Below are 19,028 nucleotides of genomic sequence, written 5' to 3'. Positions count from 1 at the left end.
TTCTATTGATTTCCTTCAACTCGTCACGGAAAATCTCCATTATGCAGTACGAGGTATTAACGAGTACCACAATCAAGTACGATTTCAGGGTTTCAGAGATGTAATTATATCTATTTGTTTCTGATTTATCACCGAAGCTAGAAATAGAATGTTTCAAAGCCACAATTTCGCTTTTATCTGCTAAAGTAATAGTTACCTTCCATTTATAGTGGGTACTGTCTTTATCTTGTGCGAAACAATTCGATGACTGCGAGCAAGCTTCGACGTATGAGAAAATCATGGACGATGTTGGCCCATTTATCCTGCATTGTTTGAACAAAAGCTTTTGGTCTTTTTCGAGTTGTCGATCACTTGAGAGCATAGCACAATACGCTTAAGGTGTATTTCATCAAGGGACTCGTCACATTCGCTTCCTTAACACTACTTTGTTTCGACGATTGTTGATTATTACAATTTAATTCTCACCTGTGAGTGGGATTAATATTTGCGTATCCTGAAGCCTAGAAAATTACAAGTTTTCAATATACACGCTAGCACGTACGGGCCGATAATTACCCGTGCAACAAATATACCAAACAATATCTGAGTTATTTTACAACCAAGTGAATTGCATCCGTAGATTTTGTTGTCAGACGAAGAATATCGGTATAAATATATTCTTAATTGCGAACTGAGTCGATAAATCAAAACATTTTTTAGAAAAATCAAAACTTGCATAACTAAGGTACACGGCGTGAAATTTGTCTCGCTGAAAACCAAATTAAAACTACAACTGAAGACAATGGTATCCAACATGTCCAGCAGACTTGCCTCAAGCTCTAAGAGTCTCTGCATTTATTTTTCTCCAGAACTAATCCTTTCAGTAGACAAGCAGATGCGTAATTAGTCGGCTTAATTTAAGGCTCGTGTTAAAATAAGTTGCATTTTCTATGAAACAACTCCCATCTTATTGTTTTATTGTAAATGCCATGTACAATACGGGAAGTAATCACCGTCGGCAATTTATATACATTTACACTATTTTTATACCGTGAAAATAAGTGTTAACAAGGTGTCTCATCTGTAACACGCAAACAAAAATGAAGCCGTTTTTAGGAAAAAAAACTGTATATTTTCTAACACCTTGAAAAATGCGTACATGAAAAGATCATCCATTTGAAATCGACATTTGATAGACCTGGAACGATAGCCAACTTTCAACAATAAGTCAGTCTTTGTCAATAAACATAATGGTTGACGAGTTGAATTCAACAACTGGCAATATTTAACATTGAATATGAAATGCAATATTAGGTTTTTAAATTAACATTTGTGTTTCTATGGCAACGGAGAAATTTTGATGAAAGTTTGATTTAAGTTCAACAAATGAAGATACATTTCATGAGCAAATATTGAAACTCCAACAATTATGTTATCGGACCGAAAAACTCATTTCCTTGGTGATGAAAGAAATTGAAAACTTTGTACAGAGAACTTAACCTTTTTTTCTTTTCTGTTTTCGTTGACAGGAATCTTTAAAGCTGATTACAATCTGAGGATTTCTAATTTTGAAAAAGTCCTTGTAGTATCCGTTGTGAACTGAAAACGCATGCTTTCAAATCATGGCGAGGCGGTCTAATATATACTGCTATTGTTTCAGTTCGATGTGTAAGTGCATAGACTGTCTTGAAATCGAAAGTTATTTGGTAATTCTTGCCCTATACCTTATTACCTTCGGCCCAACTGAACGTGCTTTAGGTTATATTTATGAAAAGGAACAAATAATAATAATACTAAATTTCCAAGACCTTTTCGCAAACAATGGAAGACATGTCAACAATTGAACATGGCGAAAAATCGAAGAAGACGCAAATACAGCAACCCTATAAGATGAGGAGTGACCTAGTGTCACAGATATCGAGAAATCAAAACCAATTTCCGTGTGGTCGTTTTTATCAGCCTTGTTTTAATATAATAAAATTCGAGGCTAGACGTACCCTGTGGGCAAGCCATCAATTTGCATCAGTCTAATCAAATATATTTTAAAAGATGGATAGCTAAAGTCCGAGACGTAATAACAGGGAAATTATATACAGTGCCTGTTCGTCCTAGCTGTCTCTGTTATTAGATACCCCAGTGTCCGTAACGCTTAATGTTATTTTTCTGCATACCAGCTTTGATTTAGTACAGATCTTAGTAGAAGGATCTAACCAATCAAAGGATGTTGATCCAGAGCAACCTTTTGTTCGTGCCAAGGCCCCGACGGCTACGAGGGACAAGCGACCTGATGATGAGAATGACTTTGTGCTGGTGGCCAGTTTCTTTCCGACAATAACGGTCGCGTGAGGAAAGGCTATGCGCGATATTACGAATTCCTTCCATAGGCCATATTCATATTCTCGGCATAGGACTGGAACTAGCTTGCAACCGAGGCTAATGCGGGGAGTCTTTTTAATGGTATTCCCCCGCATGAGCCTCCATTGCAAGCTAGTTCCAGTCCATCACTGAGAATACGAATATGGCCTACTACAATACTTGCTTGATGTGTAGGTTCACTGTGGGCGTTAGATGAATCAAAGTCCACCGAGATGCGTGTTCTCCCTCCACTAAGTAGATTTGAAAATAAACTACACCATGTTATCTGAAATTCCCATTGTCAGGTAGGAAGTGTAATATAGTTTCAGAATCAAAATAATGTTTCTTTCAGCTGTGCCTTCATGCTTCCACTTTGCTCTCAAAACATTTGCAGTCTTTTGTATTTTCTTTTGTTATAAAATATTGTTTGAAACACGTTCAATTTTATTTTGATTTTGATTTGAAATCGTGATAAGCCCAAACCGACAGACATCACATCAATTGGTCGACGAAATACCGTTACCTCTTCGATAAGCAAACGTCCACGCTTGTTATTTTACGAAAGATCTTTAACGCCTTTTAAAGCGCAGTCCGGTTTATCTTTTTTTCTATTAAAAAGTAAGAAAGAAATAATTTCGCTGTAGCTCAAACATCTTGAGATTCTAAACAGCTACTGAATGTAGATTTTTACTAATCAATTTCATATTCTTTTTAGTGCAAAGAATGATATGGATAAACAAAGATCTTTTCAAGATTCGCAGTTGCAACACATATGCTTTAAATAATTAAACGTAGCCAAACAGAAGTGAAACAGTTCTTTGGCTGCAAAATAATTACTTCAAATTCTCAACAGCGTGATCACGGAAAAGCCTTGCAGCAAGAAACGCGGTGACTATTGTTGAATGTCGCTACTTTCAAAAGCGAAAAAAATTGTTAACTTGCTCTGCTTTCGTATCGCTGTGTGCAATTTTGTTTGCTTTTGTTCTCCTTCTGCAACAAAAGGCGAAAACTTTAAATACATTATTGTATTCCGCACTTTTAGCTCTGTGATTGAAACCCCCCACGCGTGTGTGAACATTTAAATGAAAGCTTATAAGCAGTACTTTCAAATAGTAATATATATGCACAAGGGATTATGATCATATGTTCTTGATATGCCGTATATTCGTTTTTGAATATTACAAACATAAAATTCGGATTTTCCTTTTAACTGTTGGGACTTTGCCACTCTGAGAAAGGGGTGTTAACCTAATTAAATGCAAAGTGATAAATGCTAAAAACAAATTGAAACCACAATCAGAGCGTTAGCTGCTTAAAGCAATAATTTTCATTCATACAAATCCTATCAGTTAGCTAGACAATTCAAACAACTTAAGTCCTCAGTTGAAAAAAAAAATTAAAAGAAATTTACAAAGGAACTTTACACAATTGATTTGCCATACAAAAATGGATTATTGAAGTGTAGATTGAGGTGAACATACATAAAATAATTAATATTTTAAGCTTGCTTCTCTTGAGATTAATGTCGCACGCTCAGCATTAAACAACAAAAACACATCATCTCGCAATGGATGGATGCAACTAAAAATATACGATTATATCCCTTTCAGATGAAAAACCAAAGCGAAAGAAGACAAGGTCCTTTATTTGGACACACTGATAAACGATATAATTTGCGAAAATTAAGTATTCAGACTTAGGGAGAATGTATCGTGTTTCTTTTTAATAACGAAAAACCAATAAAGCCGCGCAGCAGGAGACATTTTACTGTCGAATCAACTGTTAAAGTTCCTAAATCAATCCTCTGACTCAAACACATTTTCGAAGGTAGATATCTCTATACTGCAAACATTAAACCAGGTTATTTAAAAAAGAAGACTTCTAATTAATCAATAGGTTAACATCTTACAAACGCTTCGCAAATAGCAGAAGTTGATACATTTCGAAACATTTTAAGTGGGGAGTAAATATCACAATGAAATGGTGTTTCGTAAGTAGTCCCATATTACTGAAACAGATAAGTGTACCAGCAAACGAAGGTACTGGTTAACCATCATCACTAATGCAACTAACTCAGTATTAACTCACCAAAAACCTCACCGACTGTGCCAACTTCAAAGCTCGTCGAACAAATTACTGTTTTCTTTCGTGTCGCCGCTGATATTACCTTGTGACAACACCAGGAATCCTGTGTGGAAATGATTGGTTGTTGCGTCCACCAATTAAACATCCAGAACACTTGAACTTGTCAAAGTCACATCAGGAGAGCTTTAAAAACAAAAGGATGAATATCAGTTTCTAACAATGTATAAAAGTTGTCAGAAGGTGTCACGATGCTTTAGTTTCAAGGTTGTCAACTACTGGTTGTCCGATATTTTATTAACCAAGCCCTAGGTCCATTCTGGGAGAATATTGCCCTTGGTCGTGAAATTATCACACGACTTTACCCAGTATCATGAGCTGTGTTGCAAGCATAACCTCGAAAAGTCAAAACCTCCAAGACATATTGTAACTGCTGAAAATCTAATAGGCTATTTAATCTTAAAAATTTGTATACAAAGCAGGTGACCAAGGCCATATAAAGAGTTGTATGATGGATTAAATTTGCACATAGTGGCATTTCTGGTGCCAAATTGAAAAAAGTCTGGCAGACGTTTGCAAATTTCTGTTTTGTCTCGGAAACTCGCCAAAAGGAAATTACAATTTGCTCTTTCTTCAATAATTCACTTCGTATCTTCATTTTGGGCAGGAGCGATGGTAATCAGGCAGATTTTTAACATTGTTCAGATTAAAATGTAGCAAAATCATTGAGATAATGATCGATAGTGTCCCTTATAGAAAAAATAAATTACAATATTTAGAGAAAAAGCCACATCAGCCTTAGCTGGTGTTCATGCAAGTCCTCTATCCTGGTCGAATTGGAATTTGGAGATGCTGGTTTTTGTGGAGATAGGAAAAAAACCCTCGGAGCAAGACCAGAACTAACAACAAACTCAACCACACATGTGGCATCAGGTCGGAATCGAACTCGAGCCACATTGGTGGGAGGTGAGCGTTCTCGCGGCGCTGCGACATCCTAGCGCCCTCCGAAACAATGTGGCCCCCCTGATAAACACACAAAAAATTCTAGATGTGTATTCTTCTATGGGGATTGGGGGAGGGAATTTTTGGTTTCTGTAGAATCCCAATTTTCCGAATTTGTAACGGAAACGAAAATTGGTTTGAAAGCTCAAGTAGTTCGAGAAATCAAGGGTAAAATACTGTAGGAAAAAACCGTTTGGTTCGAATTGTCGTGAGCTTCGCAAAATCGGGATTCCTCTGTATTTACAGATCGTTTCAACCAATTTTCTCCCCCATCACTAACATTTTGTGGTTTATATCACCGACAACAATACCAACCTTGGATGCGTAATACGGAAAGTGATCTTGGTTAGTTAAAATACTTGTTGAAAAGTAAATAGCGATACCTACTCATGAGATATGTTTTTCTTGACTGATTTAAAAGACATCAACCATGGCACACTTTCCGTATACAACCTGAAATATCACACCCTAAATTTAAACCGTTTCCAGAAAAGTGTAATTTTGTAGAGCAAAACAATAAAGGAAGGGAAACAACATAGTGCAAATAAATCACAACCTGTCAAAATGGTAAATATTATTTTCACAAGAAACGATTTAATGACAAAAAAGATCGTTTTGGAAGTGTAAACTAAAAAATACATCCGAAATTTAAATGTTTCCATAGAGGCTGCTCCTACCTGCGTGGGACAAAAAGATCGGAACAGTGTGAAATATAATACAAATAATTTGAATCACAAGGTGACCAAATTGTTTTTTTGTTTTTTTTTTACCAAATGTGAGTTATTGGTGTAAAGTACAAAATGTATTCAGCCTAGACTTTCTGGTGGTGGTAGACGTCAAAATTAGCAAGTTGTCTTTTTCATAATATTGCAGACAGACAAGTCGTTCCAAAACTGACGAGACAAAGAACTTGTCTAAACGTTATTCCATCCAGCTATCGTTCTAAGAATTTACTCGTGTTAGACTACCATCGACCTGCCTTTGTCAAACGCTAGACCACCATATCGTTTTTTACCGAACGTTATAATTATGGAAGAAGAATTGCCCCGAAATTGCGAGACTTGTCAAATTAAGAAAACTCATTTATTTGACAAGGTTTAAATGAATACGGGGAGGCGCGGTGGCCTCATGGTTAGTGCGCTCGTCTCCGAATCGAGCGGTTCGGGTTCGAGCCCTGGCCGGGGACATTGTGTTGTGTTCTTGGGCAAGACACTTTACTCTCACAGTGCCTCTCTCCACCCAGGTGTATAAATGGGTACCGGCGAACTTAATGCTGGGGGTAACCCTGCGATGGACTAGCATCCAATCCAGGGGGGAGTAGAAATACTCCTAGTCGCTTCATGCTACAGAAACCGGGATAAGCTCCGGCCTGATGGGCCACTTGGCTCGAATACAGACTTTACCTTAAATGAATACATGAAGTTGAATACCAAAAAATAGAACTGGGCAATTTTTCAAAAATCTCTTGTCAAAATTTGTCTACAAACTTCCTTGCCAGCAGAATTACTCATATCCGTAAAATTGTCTTTATAAGTTATCTTGTGAAGGACTGGAAAAAAGAGATTTATCAGAAGATTTATTTATTTATCAGAAGATTTATTGTTGAAAACCTGTTATAACCTGTAATGTTTTAACCGGCACGAGGACAAAAGTGTTTCGTACAGTAAATCTCCAGAAGTTAAAAGTTAGACATGGCAAATCTCCAAGAATGAATTGTGAAATATTTATTATTTTGACCGGGCTGTTATATGCATACGTGATTCGCGAAAATACGACCGCGGACCAGAGAGCGGTTAAGAATGAATGTTTCGACAAACGGCAAACGAATGGTTTCCTACTTGCCGTTTGTCCTTCAAAGTCTCTTTTATTGGGCCGCCCAATTCATGGTGAGCGTGAATCTAAAGCGGCTTTAGATTCACGCTCACCGCGAATCAACGGAGCTCAGCATTTTTGACAGGTTTTCGGTTTCTCACGAGTTCCCTATAATTTACGTATAAGTCAGCGTGTTTTTCTTACCAACTGGCAAAATGGAATAAAACAGCATATCTTAAAATATACGATTGTTAATGTTTCACAACGATAAAATATGCAGTTCTTACTCACGTTTTCCCCGTGTTTTCCACGAACTTGAAACCTCACGACCTTACATTGAAAACGGCAAACGTAAAAACTAGTAGGAAAAATAGTCACGTGGTCTGTGCACTTTTTGTGCTACGAGATTTGCTCATGTATAATTATCAGGACAGATCTCGGACATTGCGGTGCGAGAAAAAAAAAAAAAATTAACACCAAGCCAGGCCAGGAGCAGGCAAGTGCAAATGCCTCTTCCGAAGACCAGCTAAAGTTCGCGAATGGGTGAGTGTTCTGCTCGAGAACTTTCACTTCAAAATAACCGAAACCTTAGTTTGCCATGCCTTGCTGCACACAGGAACAACTAAACACCGCGAAATCCTCAGAAATAATAATATAAACAAAATAAATAATTTACAATCGAATATAAACAAATGTTCGTACGATCCTCAGAGAAAATATAGACATTTTCGCGCTAATACCGAAAGTGTTATTCATAACCGAAAGAATTTATGTTGATGAGATTTTTATGTAGTGCAAGGGTAAAGACTTGGTGAAAAATTAGGCATGAATGGATAGAGAGAAGTTTTGGCACAACTTACGTCAAACCACGAATTTTATTCGAAAGATTTTTCTAGACAATGATAGGTCTTCAAGTATTAGTATTTAACCCAAATCAAATATACATTGTTGTGATTTTTAAGACCGTTTGAAGATACTCGTTTAAACGCATGTTTAAATTTTGTCAGAAGAGATTTTCAAGAAGACATGATCGAATTTTACCCTTCTTTTTTACACAGTGCAAGATATCGACCTAATTTGATAAATTTATAGAAAAAAAAAAGTATAGTAGAGAAATCTTGTAAGTAAGGTCTGATCCAGACGGGAGCCACTATATATTCTTTCCAGTAAATTAAACATCCTGTGCTTGAGACTTAGTAACAATAGTATTTCAGGCTACATGAATGAAAAAAGGGACATTAAAAAGTCATTTCTGTAAAATATGTTTTGTTTCACACCATATATGATAAAGCGATTCTGTTAAACATGTACCTGCTTCCTTCAACATCTGTTACACTCCAAGAAATATGGCGTCAAATGTTTATCCAGAATATGCAATATTTACAGCTATGAATATAATAGCTTTCCAAGCCGAGACAGTCGAAGCTAACTAACGATCCAAAGTGAAACTCTACTGTACATACCAAAACTACTTCAGTGTAGGTTCTAAAACTTGACAAAATGTCGTTTCCATCGGTTAGCCGAAACAGACGTGCTTAGTAGAAATATTTTTTATGGATTTTGTTGTTTTGGGCGAATGCGGTTTTTTGGCGTGGGAAACTCGCATGTTTAAGGAACCACACCTGCTATTGTCTTGTATGCAATTTACAGACGACATGCCGAGTCTGTGCATAAATAAAGTGAAATGTTTTCATCACAACTGTCATTAAAGCCGGTAAAAACAGACTGAAACCGCGTTACTTCTAGCCTATTACATTTACTCATGCCGCGAGCGCTCCGCAGTTTTACTGAAATAATTTGGCGCCTGTCTGTCAAAACAGCGGTTAGTCGATTCTAGTAATTTTATATGATATCTGTTAAAACCTGATGGCTTCACAACAGATAAAGAAAGATATCTTGTTATGCCTTGCATACCTCAAGCCCGAGGCGAGTGAAAAAGTCCCACAATTTCGGCCAAGCGAATTTTTTTTGTTGTTTATTGTTTTGTTTTCTTTGTTTTTTCTCTATTTTTTTTTATTGTTTTAAATCAAGAAGTCAGATAAAACTCTTTCTATCAAATTTACTGATCTCAAAAATCAATAAATCTTTCCTATAACCTCCACGGTTTTTCGATGTTCTGGAAGCAATGTTTCGCCGGTTCTCCTGAGCTTTTTCTGATTGGTAGTTACTTTTTTTTGATTAGGACTCCTTGGCTTGCAAATCACCATAAAGTTTCACATGAAATCACAGCAGCCATATTGGTGTTCCAAAACAGTGGAACGGCGGCCATGTTGGTGTGCCAAACCAATCCTGTGAGACTTGAACTCTTTTCTTATATAAACAGTTTCTTTTGTTGTAATAAATTTGCATGACTCCTCACCAAATGAGTGAAAACGCTCTACATTAAGCCCACAGGCTGCTTATTTTCATTTCAAGCGCGTGGGCTGAATTAGAGAGCGGTCAATTAGAAGAGCTGGGAGGGATCTCTTATTCACAGTCATTTATCAGTTTCCAATTTTGCTTGTTTGCAAAAATGTCCACAGGCGGATGAAATATATCAGTCCTGCTGTTTGTTTACTTATTTGTTTGTTTTGCTTGCATGTTTCTTATTGTTTAGTTGGTTTCCTTCTTTGTTTGTTTTGATCCATGTGATACTTTTCTGCCGAAACTTTGTTTTCGCAGAGTGCAATATTTTCGCCATTGCTAGTAACAGCTGTTGCTTGGAACCAATGTCACAACACCTAAATTGCCTGCGTACTTGGCCGCGCCGTATTTTACGAGCGAGGCTTGGTGCCAACCTTACTCTTTGAAAAACGTCCGCGATGTCGAACTAATCTGAAGTGAAAATTCCGTTCCGGAAATTTTCTTAGATGCCACAATATTATCAAGTCTTGAATCCAATGCATAACAAAAAATAAAACTAATAAAAACTTTGAACACAGCGCAGCTCCTCTCACAGTGGCCCGGCTTTATCTCTGCTTCAGGATCGTTAAGCCCGTCCACACTACACCGGAGAAATTTGAAGACGTCGCTTTCAGTCAGAAAACGCATCAAATGTTTTCCGTCCACACTACGTCGGAGCAATTTGAAAAGTAACAATAACCGATTATTTTGAATTTGTTTTTGAGGATCGTGACCTCATCGTTTTCGAAAAGCTCCGTTAAATCAAAATGTTTTCCATCCACACGAAAACGAAAAGCCGGCATTTGCACATTCCTCCGGTTTGAAGAGCGTTTTCGAAAAGCTCTGTGACAGATTAGTGTGGATAGCAGGCCTAACCGTAGAGATAAAGCTGCGTTTTTAATTTTCTCCGGCGTAGTTTGGAAGGAGCCCTTAGACAATGTAACTCTATAGGGTTTTTCAAAAGGACCAAAGCCCACTTACATTTTTTGGCCTCAAACACGGTAATCATGTAACCAGTTTATTTTTGTAAGTCATATCAATATATATATATATTTTTTTTCTGCTGACTTTCCGTGTATGTATTAAGATAAACAGGTTAAAATTATACACTTGTGGTGATCTCATTTGAAACGTACTTTGCCATAAATTCAGTTCACTCGGGCGAACACGAACAACGGAAGGGCTGGAAGAACATTAGCTTTAATGCATTTGTCCACTGTGCTAGGTGTTCATAAACAAAAGATGACAAATACGAAGAGAAAAAGCAATCATCAATCCAGTCACAAGTTTTTTTGCTCAGATGTGTTTGAAAATCTTTGATTTGAAAAATAATATATCGCAGTTCTTGTAGAAGTTCGTGATCTTCATAACAATAAACGACGCGACTGGGTCAAGCTGTCAGGAAAAAATAATGAAGGTTTAGTGTATAAAGATGAACAAAAATTTTGGATCAACAGGATTCGAACCCACCACCCCCGTGGCGCCCAAGTTATGTAATTCCTGCGAAGATTATTTGTCTATTAAATTGTGTATTTTTCAGAGCTAAGGTTGTTAAATTTCATATGTAGAATCACAGATGCTTTAGTACAGTAAGTAAAGCATTTATTGAAATACGTTTTTCGTCCTGATTTTTAGATAAATTAATTCGATTCAGTTCAAATGGTTGTTTCCTTTCCGTACCACCAAAAAACACTATTAAACACACAGCGCTTTTGAATCGCGAATTGATTTGGCGCTATCATTTAGAATACAGACAATTTTTTTAAATCTTAAAACACCGCACATCACCAGCCATTTATCCGAGCCATGAACAGCTTTATCGGAAAATCCCATCCACTTACCTCTTTATCGAAGAAGCCTCTCTTAAAATAGCGTGTGTGGGCCCTTTTGCGTTTGCCACAAATTATGTTAAGCGAAAAAGACTGTTAAATGCATGCCACCAAAACCCGCGGCTAGCCCTTGTGCGGTGGGCTGTATTCCTTTAAACTAGAATTAGTATAAAAAATGTTTTGTCTCCCATTAGAAAACAGCCAATTAGAAGTGTTCATTCTTGATTAAAATACTCTGCAGACGGAACTACTGCCCAACACTAAATATCAACACAAGATTTCAGTCCAAAATATACATTTAGCGCAGAGTATATGAATAGTAGACTTAATTACTGTCTTCTGAAAATATTAAAGGCAAAATACCTGTTTTTCGTTGATTTCTGTTTCATTTGTAGTTCGTCTACATAGATTATGTCGGTAAATACGTTATCTGATTTCTACCACTGAAACTTCAAACTAGCAACAACACCGAAGCGAATTCGAACTTGCTTCGAAATAAATGGATTTCGAGAAGCTGTTCCACGAAAAAGCATTAAACTACAAAAACCCTCTAGGGTGTTATTTAAGGAAAAAAATGTATATATTTTAATGATAAAGTAACATCTACATTTAAAATTAAATGGTATCACCCCCCCCCCCCCCCCCAATAAAACGCAAAAAAATTGTAACCTAAGAAACACCCATTTTCATTCAATGAACAAAACAGCAATGTGTTTACTTCGTTATGGATCAGCGCTTGACAGTTGAATTAACGACCCTGGATGCTTTATCCGATATCAGTTGACACGTTAAAAACAATGCAAAGAGCTTTTAGTGCAACGTTTGGCAAACTATATAAAAAATGGACTTTCTCCAAGCAGGGGAGCTCTATCTTACGTTCATCAGCAATTTTGCAGTCAGTTAAGAACCTGGGCTTTTCAACGAATTCCAAGAGTGAAAACTTCCCAAGATATTCCGCAAGATTGCTTAAACGAGCTGCAACACGCTGGGCAATTGCTAAATAACTAGCCGAGCCCATTTAGAATTGTTTGGAGTGACTCAAGGCACTCAAGTTATATTTCATATGTGTTTATTTCCGTTTTTACCCTCGTTCTCTTACTGGGTGCGTCATTTTTTTTTTATGAAAACTGATCATTCTATCACCAGTTTTTCTCTCCAACGAGTTGGCAATTAGAGATCAGTTACGCGATGCCTAGTCAGTAAAAGCAATCACCCAATTTCCTCCAAAACAACAAAAAAGAAATAGCGGGTACGCATGCACAGGTTTTTGTTATCTTTTCATCAGTCATTGAATAAACACACTTAACCGCAAGGAAATTGTCACATCTCGCCCCCAAACCGGCTACATGTTTTCTGTCAATTTAACAGAATCAAATCAAATTCTGAATCGTTTTAAGTTTCATGAATCTTGAAACCCTTTTCGCTAGTTTAACTTTCGCTGTGTTAGGATTTTATTTCTCATATTCCTGTCATTGTGATCAATAATTTTAAGGTTGTTTTCAATCTAAACCTCAGGTGATGTGATATCGTGCAAACGCACCAAAAATAATATTGTGCGCTCAGCCCCAAAGGAAATTGCAAATACATTAACTAGAGATGAGATTGACAATTCTCCAATCATCTCGAGAGGAGAACATCTGATTTTACTCCGAAACTAACTCAAAAACGTCTCTATTTTTCATGCCAATTTTCTGCTGTATTGATAACAAAAATTGCATCGTATCGCCTGAACAAAATTTGGGCAAAAATATATTTAAGAAGGAATCCACCAGACGTTGAATAACAAGTGGACAAAAACTTTGTACCGAGATTATTTGCATCGTTTTGCAAACTTCAATACGACTGTTTTAAATATCTTCGAAAAAAAATCATTTCTAACGACACCAAATGTCAAAAACAAATTTTGAAGTTCATAAGAAACACTACAAAGTATTGGTGAAATGAAAATGATGACCAAATTTTACCAGTGATTGCACAATTTCTCTGAACTTTGAAATTTACTTTATCGAGTTCCCATGAGAAATTGTTCTCAATGTTATTTCGGGTAATTAGAAAACTGGAACAGTTTTCAGATTAAATTCCGTAAAACAATGGTTATTTGAAGTTAAAAAATATAGCTGGTTTTAACAGACTTTAAGGAAGAATTTCCAACAACGTTTTAAATGTAGCTATCAAACACGTTGACGCGCTTGGTAAATTTTCAATCCAAAACTTGAAATGTGTTGCAATTCTTTTTTATGATTTTAGCAAATATCCTAGCTTTTCAGCTCAGGTTGAAAACTTTCTATATTTTCCCCCTGTCTTCTTGACAGAATATCGAAATATCAGAGAGAGAGCTATTAAAAAACAACAAACAAAAACAAACAAAAGGGAGAGAGAGAGAGAGAGAGCTTGATTGCTGATCAGTCCTTAAAAGACATTCACGAGCGAGCACATTTGAAATTTGGGCTGGTTTTACTTGGCAAAATCTGATAAATGTTTGGTGGACGCTTCAAGAAAATCGCAGACATATTTGGCGCATTGACCTCACGCTGAATCTTTTAGTAGACAAAGCTCTCCAAACACTTACTACGAATTTGAACTCAATCATCTTTAAGTCGCAGTCTAAGCTTGCCGTAGTGGTAACTTTAAAGTAATAACTAAATATAGCCGGGATTTGATGTATTTGGAACAATTATATGAAAGATAACCCTACAGTGCTTGAGATATAATCACAACTTATTTTTGCCAACGTATTGTCTTACCTTGCTTGATGTTTCTTTTTATGATACAGGTTTCTCTTGTCTGCAGATACACTGATCTACCGGCAAAAGCTGTAACTGTGTTTATGGCCTGCTAGAAGAAAATTTAAATATAAGATCCTTCAATTAACCTAAAATCTAGGTACTTTATTTTTTGTTAAGTTCTAGTTTGAACTTGATTAAATGACATAAATATGTCACGATAGAAAATTTCAATAAATATCCTGCGAATGAAAGTAGCCTATTGATAGCTAATTTTAATTTAAATTCAATTGAACATGATGGATTATGCCACAGAAGATTTAACTATTATTCTAAAAGGTTATCTTAATTAAATGTGATTTGTGTTTAGATTTCGATATTTTAGGGCGTAACTTCTAAATCATTGAGTGAACCACTGAAAGCCTCCCCCGTGGTGAGATAATTGTTTGTAACAAAAGATGTAGAAAGTTCTTTGATTTATTTAAATAAAGAAAGTAACTGAAGTAGAGTACGGGCTGAAATTGGATGATTTATCAACACTTTTACAACTATATAATTTGGTATTTTTTATCATTGTTTGTCACAGAAGCTGTAGAAAGTTTCTTGATTTAGAAGCTAACACAGAGCACAAGCCGAAACTGAATGATTTATCAACACTTTTGCTACCGTATAATTTGGTATTTTTGATCTTCGCTTGTTTGCGGTTTTAAAGTGAGTTGTAAGAGCTACGGTTTGCACAGAAAATTTGAAGGTTGTACAGAATGAGACTATGCAAAAGATACGAAGCGATATGAAGAAAACCGCAGCTTCGTTTAATATAGAATAAGTGGAACGATTTTAAAGAACCCTTTAAATTAACTGTTTTTGATCCATTAACCTCTTATTTAAGAGAAAAAATAGTCACAAAACGAGGTTTGGCGGAAGTGAAGGCACCTGGCCAATCAATTAAATGTGAAGTATTTTCATAACTAAAGTTCAAAGACGGGGATATAGTGATCTATATAAAAACCTTTATTTTACCTGTCAACTTCAACGTCACGAAGGCAAACTTCAGAGTTTCCATTTGCCATTAAAAGTATTAAAAATAGCGCTTAATGTAGCTACGCCTCAGTTTCCACATGTTAAAAAGTTCAGCCTAATTCTTTTAAGTTCGTCATTTGCAATCCGTTTAAATCTTCTCCATCCTTAACCATGCCATCCTTGTTCTTTTATGGATTTTTATCATCCTTTTGGTGTTTTTCTATCCTAGTTAACTACTATTTTCAGGTTACCTTCAATTTAAAGGTAATTTTGCACCTGGCCAAAACTTGATAACTCAAAATATTGTGAGTTTGGCCTGAGCTTCTTTAAATAAGAGGTCAATAACTACCGTAATAGAACGTTGACGGCAGTAATAAACAATCGGGCGAACTATCTTAAAATAAAAATACAAATTGCAGTTAGAAAATTGGAGTAATGGAAAGCTAAATGTTGAGCTAAATGACAGTTCATCTCTGTCAGTTTTTTCCAAGAAGCAAATAGGTTTTCTTCAAAAGTTGAAAGTTATATTTGCTCAAAACACACATCTCATATTTTTCATTAAGACTGTCGAATGGCTAGATATTACATATGTCAGTATATATATTAAACTAAGATCTTTATATAATGCACATATGTCAAGTTTGTCACGAATATTCTATAGCAGATCTCGCCTCCCAAGGTAAAAAGTCATTCCACTTTTTGAATAGGCTACTTCCGAGTTACCTTGTGCTTCTGTTTCGAAACGTTTCCTCGTGTAAAACCTTTCACATGATGAAAAAGTCGAGTTTGATCTGCATGAAAATGAACCTGTAGGGGAAACACATTTTCATATGAATGGTTTGGCACGAAGACTCGTTTTGAAACAGAGGCAAAAAGCAACGCGGAAGTGGCCCTTTGATTTTTGACCAGATCTTTGGGGTTCACCAACCTTGATAGGTGGAAGTAAAAGAAAGCGTCTAGTAAACATAATTTCTTTTTTTTTTCTTCTAAAAGCCAGTGATAAGTCATAGAACATTTTAATTTTCTTTGTGCAAGAGTTGTCGCTATACTTGATGTCTGTGTAACACCTGTCGACTTAACATTGAAACGCATTTGCCGTATATGCAAATATCCTCCGGCTTTTTCCCGTTATATCAGCTATTTCACTGTGAGAAATACTGATATGTATCATAGATGGGAAATAACAAATAGTACTGATTCTCGACACTCAGGTAGTGGCTGCAATAACTAAACATAAAACCCAGTGGCTAATTATAAGGACACAAAATAACCGCTTTCAGAGCCAGCTAAGGCACAGGATCGAGGCGAAACTTGAAATTATTATATTGTTAACAATAAGTCTTGATTACAAAAAAAGAAACAGCTTGACATAAAAGTTAGTGTGAAGGAAAAACAAAATGTTCTGCTCTAAACGGACATCGATGTACCTGTTGTAGAACGTTTGCCACTTCCTTCCACCCCCTCCCCTCATTGACGCAGAAAGGTATAGGCTCCCCCTCTGATCGCGCTGTAAAGCCTTTGTCCCAAACATTTTTTTTTAAACTTCCACACCCTTTCACGAATGCACGAGATGCTCTGCCTGTTTGAATGAATCGAGTGCAATTATTAGATGTATTTCGATGGAGCCAAACCTGACTCACAAATCGTTAAAGGAGCTCAGTCACGGTATTTTGAGTTATTTTGGCCGCGTACAAAATTACCTTTAAATTGAAGGAAATTAAGGAAATTAAACCTGAGATAGAAAGATAGAAAAGCACCGAAGAAATAATAATGAGGAATTGGTTCATGCTTAGCGTGCATATATCGAGTTATGATGCACGCGGGAAGTTTGGAGAGCACAATAGACTATTTTACAGTTGTCTGCTCAGTGACCTGGCCTTTGTACGGCAGTGAGGCTAGAGTTGACCTTGTTTTGATACAGACCTCACTGCTTTTGTCATGTAAATACACCTAGTTAGCATCAGAACAACTTGTTTTACACAACAAAAGCAGTGAGGTCTGTATCAAAACAAGGTCAACTCTAGTCTCGCTGCCATACAAAGGCCAGGTCACTGAGCAGACAACTGTAAAATGGTCTATTAACAGAAGCGTAAGAGTTGCTCGAGTTGATAGCCGAGAGCAACTCTAGCTTCTTGAGTGCTCTCTAAACTTCCCAAGTGCATCCATAACTCGATATAAGCACAGCTAAAAGCATGAACCAATTCTTTTATAACGTGGCGACAACAACTTGGGCGCTAAAACATGTTTTATTTGTGATTGACTACAAAGTTTTCACAGTGCACGAAGGAACATAAAGGTCATTAGGATCCTAACACGCCACAATAAGTTGAGCAACGGTTGAACGAAAACGCTTAACCTGGTTTTCTAAAATTGTCAACGGAAAATTCGCTTCTTCGAATTAATAATTATAATGAAACTGTAGGCAAGCAAATTAAAAAATACTCGGTGAAAATGTAGACAAACAAAATCAAAATACTCAGGTTTAAGTAAACATCTTAGCTTGCCAAAAAGTCAAAGGCTCCAAGTAGAGTTTGGATTGTTCAGAATAATCTTCACTTTGCCGAAACTTAAATAAAAGGAACTTGCACTAAACTCGACGGAAATTTAGCAGCTAAACTGAAACTGCACACGTCATCTTGTATATGTTATAATAAACCATAAAGGAACAAGGATGGCTAAGAATGAAGAAGATTATCATGGATTACAAACGAAGACCTTGCAACATTTAGGGTAAACTTTTCAAGATGCACAGAATGTTATGCAGCTGCTTTAAACAATTCCACATGAAAAAAATGATTTCGAGAGCTTCGACAATATTGACCGCCGCCACAAGTTTGGAATTTTATTTTTGGGGACTTGTCAGACAAAAATTAAGCTGAGACACGACCTGTAGTAATATTAGGAAATCTTCATACACTTATCGAAAGACTATCCCGACTGAAAAGGAATAGTTTGTTTGCGTACGCCAATTTAATGGCCGATTGGTCTGTCAAACAAGCCGTGGCCAGCTTAAAATTTATAAAAACTTGCTCCAAATTTGCAAGGGAGTAACAATAACATGCAGTAATTGTGCGTGTAACTTAACTTTGCACATAAACAAAACTTTGTTTTGGTTAATTAACATTACGGACGAAAATTATCTTTCCAAAGAAAACAGTTTTTGAGAAGTCAATTCCAAATCGATTGTGGGTTGGGAACAACCGTGCGCGCATAATAACAAAAACAATGAAATATTATTCATTGCATGAATACATGTATGTTTGAAAAGTAAAGAATAAATTAATGAAGATTTGTTTCGACAATGTGATAAATTTGAGACAAAGAAATTTGCTTACTTCTGAAAGATCTCGATGCAAACGACATCACCACTAGCAGAAAGACAAAGCGGACTGCTACCCGATGTTTTATGCACGAAAGACAAAACTTAGATTATTTCCTTGGCAAGGACGTGTCTGATCAACAAAACCAGACGCCTACTTAGGATTCAGCTGACGTTTTTTTTTTTATTATTATTATTATTACTATTATTTCTTTTCGTGTATTCTTACCAGCGTATGCTTGCTGACACCTCTTGACGTAATTGTTAAAGTAAATGTCACGAAACGGAACTTGCGGGCGTCAAATTTTGAAGTATTATCTTGATGGGTAACATGCTTAAAAAGGTTAGCAATCTCCCATAGTAACCGATTGATGCTATCGTTTTATCTTTTTTCTTGTGATTTGGAAAGGCCATACTTCCTTATCTTAACTTTTTCTAGGTTTGCCTTTGAGTTAACTGAAACAAATAGCACATCTATGGATCCTCTGATTCCTCCCCCCTTGGCGTTCGTGGCAGGCACTTTAA

The 19,028-nt window shown here is 36.5% G+C and overlaps 1 protein-coding gene and 1 long non-coding RNA gene across 4 annotated transcripts in view; one reads left to right on the top strand and one right to left on the bottom strand.

The window, feature by feature from the left end:
• LOC110069052 (galanin receptor type 1-like) overlaps positions 1-14,273 on the bottom strand; it is a 33,461-nt gene extending 19,188 nt beyond the window's left edge. The window contains exons 1-3 of one of the 3 annotated variants that reach the window (XM_020776503.2): positions 14,186-14,255; positions 5,806-5,871; positions 4,423-4,602 (exon numbers count right to left, since the gene is read on the bottom strand). The gene's annotated coding sequence lies outside the window, so the exon portion shown is untranslated. Of the gene's footprint in view, positions 1-196; positions 436-4,422; positions 4,603-5,805; positions 5,872-14,185 lie in introns of those variants that run through there. The other 2 variants (XM_020776502.2, XM_020776508.2) reach the window with 2 other exon arrangements.
• LOC149113068 (uncharacterized) lies at positions 9,421-14,672 on the top strand. The gene is made up of 2 exons (XR_016206661.1): positions 9,421-9,521; positions 14,215-14,672. It is a non-coding gene; the product is annotated as an uncharacterized LOC149113068 (long non-coding RNA).
• The last annotated feature ends 4,356 nt before the right edge of the window (positions 14,673-19,028 follow it).

Source organism: Orbicella faveolata, unplaced genomic scaffold (assembly GCF_042242905.1).
Source record: "Orbicella faveolata isolate gen_17 unplaced genomic scaffold, um_ofav_v1 contig_15, whole genome shotgun sequence".
Lineage (NCBI taxonomy): Eukaryota > Metazoa > Cnidaria > Anthozoa > Scleractinia > Merulinidae > Orbicella > Orbicella faveolata.
The sequence above is the reverse complement of the archived record's forward strand: the minus strand, read 5'-3'. Positions and strand labels throughout refer to the sequence as shown.